This window comes from Mus musculus, chromosome 14, assembly GCF_000001635.26.
Source record: "Mus musculus strain C57BL/6J chromosome 14, GRCm38.p6 C57BL/6J".
NCBI classification, from domain to species: domain Eukaryota; kingdom Metazoa; phylum Chordata; class Mammalia; order Rodentia; family Muridae; genus Mus; species Mus musculus.
The window spans coordinates 41424293-41430829 of record NC_000080.6 but is presented as its reverse complement, the minus strand read 5'-3'; the positions used below and the strand labels follow the sequence as shown (position 1 = coordinate 41430829).

Sequence of the window (6537 nt, the reverse complement as noted above, 5' to 3'; positions counted from 1 at the left end):
CTTCTCCGGTATGAATTTCCTTTATACTTTATTTTATGGAGCTCTGAACCAGCAGCGTCTCTTCCAAAAATCCTTTGCCGTTTCTCAGTCCCGCGTTGGTTCGCCAATTGTTGTGTCCGGCCAGCAGACCACAACCTGGGTTCTAGCCTGGAAAGGCATTTTGGAAACCTGGAAGAGAAGAGGGGCTAGGTGGCGAGAGAAAGGAATGTAGCCAAGACAGTTACTCTGATCAAGGCTCAAATTTTATTGTTGCGACACTAGTTATGAAGGAGGGGGAGGGGACCCGATTCCCGCCGAATAATCTCTGGTCCAGTAGAAAGGTGCACGTGTGTGGCTCCGCAGGTTCCAGCAGTGGGCTTGGCAGAACGAATGAGCAGGAAGCTCCACCCCTGAGCAAGCAGGTTTCAGGCTGGGGGAGGGGAGACTACAGAATATTATTAGGTCTTCTTTGACAGTTTGAAAGAATTCTGCACTAAACCCATCTGGTCCCGAGCTTTTGTTGGTTGGGAGATTTTACCCATTGCTTCTATTTCTTTAGGGGTTATAGGAGAGTTCACATGGTTAATCTGATCCTGATTTAATTTTGATACCTGGTATCTGTTAAGATAATTGTCCATTTCATACAGATTTTTCAGTTTTGTTGACTACAGCTTTGTAGTAGGATTTGATGATTTTTTTTTTATTACCTTGGTTTCTGTCATTATGTCTCCTTTTTCATTTCTGATTTTGTTAATTTGGATACTGTCTCTGTGCCATCAGGTTAGTCTGGATAAGGGATTCTCTATCTTGTTGATTTTGTCAAAGAATCAGCTCCTTGTTTTTTGATTCATTGTATAGTTTGTTGTTTGTTTATTTGGTTGGTTGGTTGATTTCAACCCGAGTTTGATTATTTCCTGCCATCTACTCCTCTTGGGTATATTTGCTTCTGTTTGCTCTAGAATTTTCAGATGTTCTGTCAAGCTGCTAGTATATACTCTCTCCAGTTTCTTCTAGGAGGTACTCGGAGCTATGAGTTTTCCACTTAACATAGTTTTTATTGTGTCCCATAAGTTTGGGTGTGTTGTAACTTTGTTTTCACTAAATTCGAAAAAGTCTTTAATTTCTTTCTTCATTTCTTCCTTGGCCAAGTTATAATTGAGGAAAGCATTGTTTAGCTTCCATGTGTATGTGGGCTTTCTGTTGTTTTTGTTGTTATTGAAGACCAGCCTTAGTCCGTGGTGATCTGATAGGTTGCATCAAATGATTTCAATTTTTTGTATCTGTTGTGGCCTGTTTTGTGAATGATTATATGGTCAATTTTGTAGAAGGTGCCATGAGGTGCTGAGAAGAAGGTATAGTCTTTTGATTTAGGATGAAATGTTCTATAGATATCTGTTAAATAAATTTAGTTTATAACTTCTGTTAGGTTCATTGTGTCTCTGTTTAGATTCTGTATCCATGATCTGACCATTGATGCGAGTGGGGTACTTGAAGTCTCCCTCCAGTGTTGTATGAGTTACAATGTGTGCTTTGATCTTTAGTAAAATTTCTTTTCTGGTTTTGGTTGCCCTTGCAATTGGATCATAGATGTTCAGAATTGACAATTTATCTCGGTAGATTTTTCCTTTATGAATATGAAGTGTCCTTCCTTATCTTTTTTGAAAACTTTAGGCTGAAAGTGGATTTTATTTCATATTAGAATGCCTACTTCTCATTTCTTGGGAACATTTGTTTGGAAATTGTTTTTCAGCTTTTAATTCTAAGGTAGTATCTGTCTTTGTCAGTGAGGTGCATATCCTTTATGCAGGAAAATCCTGGGTGCTGTATACTTTTTGAGTCTTTTAGTCTATGTCATATTATCTGGGAACTGAGTCCACTGATGATTGAAAACCACTCTGGAAGTCATTTTGGTGGTTCCTCAGAAAACTGGACATAGTACTACCTGAGTACCCAGAAATAACACTCCTGGGCATATACTGAAAAGATGCTCCAACATATAATAATGATACATGCTCCACTCTGTTCATAGCAGCCTTATTATAATAGCCAGTAGCTGGAAAGAACCTGGATGTCCCTTAAGAGAGGAATGGATGCAGAAAATGTGATGTAATTACACAATGGAGTACTATTCAGCTATTAAAAACAATGAATTTATGAAATTATTAGGCAAATGGATAGAACTAGAAAATATCATCCTGAGTGAGGTAACTCAATCACAAAAGAACACACATGGTATGCACTCACTTATAAGTGGATACTAGCCCCGAAGCTTGGAATACCCAAGATACAATTAACAGACCACATGAAGCTCAAAATAAGGAAGACCAAAATGTGGATGCTTTGGTTCTTCTTAGAAGGGGGAGCAAAACACCCATGGGTGGAGACAGAGAGACAAAATGTGGAGCAGAGACTGAATGAAAAGTCAGTGAGAGACTGCCCCATCTGTCTAACCATTCCCTATAGTGTCACTACACCCAGGTGCTATTGTGGATGCCAACAAGAGCTTGCTGACCAGAGCCTGGTATAGCTATCTCCTGAGAGACTCTGTCAGTGCCTGTCAAATACTGAGGAGGATGCTCTCAGCCAACCATTGGACTGATCACAGGGACTGCAGAAGTGGAGATAGAGAAAGAACCCAAGGTACTGAAGGGTTTTGCAGCCCCATAGGAGGAACAATATGAACCAACCAGTACCCCAGTGATCTTAGGGACTAAAGCACTGCCCAAGAGTACATATGGAGGGAACCATTTCTCTAGCTGCAGTTTGCAGAGGATGGCTTTGTTGGTCATCAATGGGAGGAGAGGCCCTTAGTCCTGTGAAGGCTCGATGCCCCCGTGCTCAGGAATGCCAGGACCAGGGAGCTGGAGTAGGTGGGTTAGTGAGCAGGGGGAGATGGTAGGGGATTGGGAGTTTTCAGAGAGGAAACCAGGAAATGGAATAACATTTAAATGTAAATAAAGAAAATATTTAAATAAAAAATATTTTAAAAAATAATAAATAAACTGAACTTCTAAATTATCCAGAGATTAGGAGACTTGAGAAGGTCTTGGCTAATCTTCCTAACCTGTGTGTCCTTGTGTGATTAAGACAGGTTTCTTTGTGTGCTGGGGAGGGTAGTTGAAGGAAACAATTTTAATTTTCATCTGGGGGTGGCTTATTCCCTAAGGATGAGGATGAATTCTGACCTTGTCTGTCAGGAATGGCACCGAACCATACATTGTTGTCCCATTTCCAGACTGCAGAGCCCCACTGGTTTCTGAGCCTTACTGGCTGTTTGCTCTCGTCTACAAACCCTGCTCTCTCTTTTGTAGTAAATTGTCCCCTATTATATGTACTTAATTTTGTGTTTTGTCTTCCTACAGGATGTTGAGTAACTGCTTAAGTAGTTTCAGGACCACTAATCTTAGTGCTTTTATATAAGATTGAGTGGGATTATCATTTCAAAGTCTGTATATGATCTCCAGAAATCAAAGAAAAGAAATCAATTTGATAATCCTGAAATAAAATAACATGGGAAAGCTTAAAAACCAGTGACTGGACAAGTTAGTCATTTGGAAGTGGTGTTCATCAGCCTCTGGTTCTATCTGTACCTTCAAAGTCTACTCAAGGCTGGACTAACCTGAAGGAGTAAACACGAATCTCAGGGAGCACACAGTGGCCATGGAATACTTTCTCCAAAGATAGATTCATAGTCTATAAGGATGACGAACAGAACTCACCTGTGGAATGGGAACACGCTGGCTGTACAGTCTTATTCTGACAAAGGCTCCAGAATTCAAGATTATGAACCGTAAAACTAGAGCAAATCTGTGTGTAGGACACTATTGGCTCATAAAGCCTGGGATGCACCAGGGCATACAGTAGGCACATATTTGTTTTAAGGAATCCCTACAGGTATGAGAAGACAGGATGAAGATGCCAAGATCATCCCTCTAAAGAGAAGAGCTGAGAATGTTAACTCATCACCTAATTTGTAGAAAAGTCTGTGCATTCCCTTTTAACTTCCAGCTATGCATGTGTTTAAAAAAGAGAATGAGAAAAGGCACAATGGGGAAATCCCAGCATCTTCAAGAAAACACCATTCTCTTCAATCACAGGAGAGTGGGTTAGGAATGCCTCCCCCACCCACCCGCACAACTCTTCCAGGGAAAACAGAGGCTTTAGAATCTAAAGCACAGACTCACATCTAACCAATGAGAGAGGCATTCTAAGTCAGCTCATACCAGTCCACAGACACTAAATGATACAATCAGAAAACCTTTGAGATGCAATCCTCTCCACCCTACCACCCACTCCCCCTCCCTTTCTTTTCTCAGACAGGGTCTTTTGTAGCTCAGGAGGGTCTTGAATTCTGGATCTTCCTGGTTCAGTGTTTCCAGTACCCAGCCTTGAGAGACATTTTTCAAACAATGTTTAACACTAGGCATCAGAGTCTAAACTTCAGAACTTCTAAGACTATCAGAAGCCATTTTACACCTAGATAAAAAAGTCACCACTGTGGGTGTGATTGACAAACACATTCTTGCACATTTCTGCATTTTCTTAAACTTTATTTACATTATGCTCCACCCTTAAAGTTTCCTTCTAATTATATGCAAGCTGGATAACTATCTCACTCTGTCTCTCAAAAATCCCTTCACGGACAGGAAAAGTTAAGTAAGGGCTGGAGGGACATTTCTGGGGCTGTCTGGTTTTGTCCCAAGAAAGACACCCAATGCCCTTGGACCCCTTGGGGCAGGCAGAGCAAAAGCTCTTCAGAAAAGCTTGGCTGCTGGGAAGCTTTTTTTCTGCTCTGTCTAGCAGGGTCCCCGGTTTTATCTGGGGAAACTCAACTCTTAACTTTAGTTGGGCCACCAGCCGCCCTTGCCCAGCACCTTCCTGGACCCCATAGCCAGTGCTCCTGGCTCAACTGACCATGATCCAGTGCTTGAATTCTCCAGGTGCCTCAGCACCGCCACCTCGTGGATGGTGGAGAGCCGCATGCCCTCCTCACTGGTCTGCACTCCCAAGTGCTTCAGAGTCAGGAAGGGGCTGCCATTCTTCAGGTTGCAGGCCTTGAACACCTTCCTGTAGGCAGGCGCCTTCTCCAGTCTCTGCCATGCACTCATACTGCTGATCAGTGTGACTCAGGCTGTCCTTCTCCATGCTGGCTGCAAGCTGCCGGCGTGGCACAGTGAAACCGGGTGCGCACTTGCTGCCTTACACGCCTCAGGGACTCCCGGAGTTGTACTGGCCACCAGGCTAGATGGACTGACCTCCTAGCCCTCCGGAGCAAACTGGGAGCAGCTGCAGTGAAACTCCACCTAGCCAAGTTGCTGCGCCTTGCTGGGTGCTGCAGGAGAGCGCCAATCCCTCCTCTTCCCCCTCTTCAGCAATTACATAGTCTGCCCACAATCTCTGCACCGAGGAGGAGACAGGAGGACAAGGAGAAAGTGTGATCAAACTGCCCAGGAGACTTCCACTGGGTTCCACCAGCTCCCCTCCTCCACTCTTCTTGCCTTGGCTTCCTAATCCGGCCAGGTTTCTTGGAGAAAAATCAAGTTACTTTTCCCCCCAGCAGGGCTCCTGCAGTTTTAGCGAGGAAAAGGTCGCTGGGGCCCCTCGGGGATGAGTACAGTACAGGAAGAGAGGGTGCTTGCCCAGCAGCCCAGAGTGTGCCTGGAGCACGGGGGGGGGGGGGGGGGGGAAGCACGGGGGGGAGGGGAGGCGCCGGGTAGGTCAATGTCATGGCTCAATATTTATACCTATATTGTTGTTCTCCGCTGCCCTTCCTCAATCCGGGCCTCAAGCTGGCATAGGACCCTGGTGTCCTGATGTCCCCGCTGTGGGAGGCTCATCTAGCTCCCTCCAGCTGGCCCCCATAACCTACCCAGTCTCAACTTTAGTCCAAGATTAAACCCACACAGTCCCCTTACACCCCATTACTCTCACCCACCCCGATCCTCGCCAGGGACCCTCGCCACTCAGCCCACCCACGCGATTCCGTGGCCCCTTACCTGCGGTCCAGGAGTGTCTGCCTGCCCCTGCAAGTGTTCGCCCCTTGGAGCAAGTAACTAACTACTGCTGCAGCACTCTGTGAGCAGGGGGCGGGCACTGCTGCAGAGGGCAGAGGGTGGAGGGATGGCAGAGGGCGCCACCCGCAGGGCAGCTGAGGAGGCTCAAGGGCCTAAGGGCTTTGGTCCCAGCTGGGGGCCCAAGTGGATGAATGCAGGGCATGGACCTGTGAGCCTCCTGGCCCCAGAACCACCCTGAGGCAAGTGTGCAAATTAAAGTCTTTTTGGAGCAAGTGAGCAAGGCCAGGCCTGGCCCTGGCTATTCTCCACAGTGATAGGTTCCTAACTGGGAGGACCTAGGGCAGGGAAAGTTAAATGAAAATTTCAGGTTCTCACTGCAAACACTCTAGTGGGGGAATCTCACTGCTGAAAATAAGTGGCATGAAAGGGATCCAGTGGGGTGCAGTGTTGGAGGTCTGCAGGGTTTCAAAAACAAAGGTCCCCCAGAGTTGGGGTGTTGACAGGGTGACACAGGGGGCATATCAGTCTGATGAGGACAGATGAA

The 6537-nt window shown here is 45.6% G+C and overlaps 1 long non-coding RNA gene across 3 annotated transcripts; it reads right to left on the bottom strand.

Annotated features, from left to right (window-relative positions):
• Positions 1-226: 226 nt before the first annotated feature.
• Gm32762 lies at positions 227-6222 on the bottom strand. Of its 3 annotated transcripts, none has more exons than XR_383368.2 (3): positions 5976-6222; positions 4894-5376; positions 227-424 (listed from the first exon to the last, which is right to left on the bottom strand). It is a non-coding gene; the product is annotated as a predicted gene, 32762 (long non-coding RNA). The 3 variants fall into 3 exon arrangements; XR_383367.1 differs by having other exon boundaries at positions 374-409; XR_383369.1 differs by lacking the exon at positions 227-424 and adding an exon at positions 1939-2053.
• Between the last annotated feature and the right edge of the window lie 315 nt (positions 6223-6537).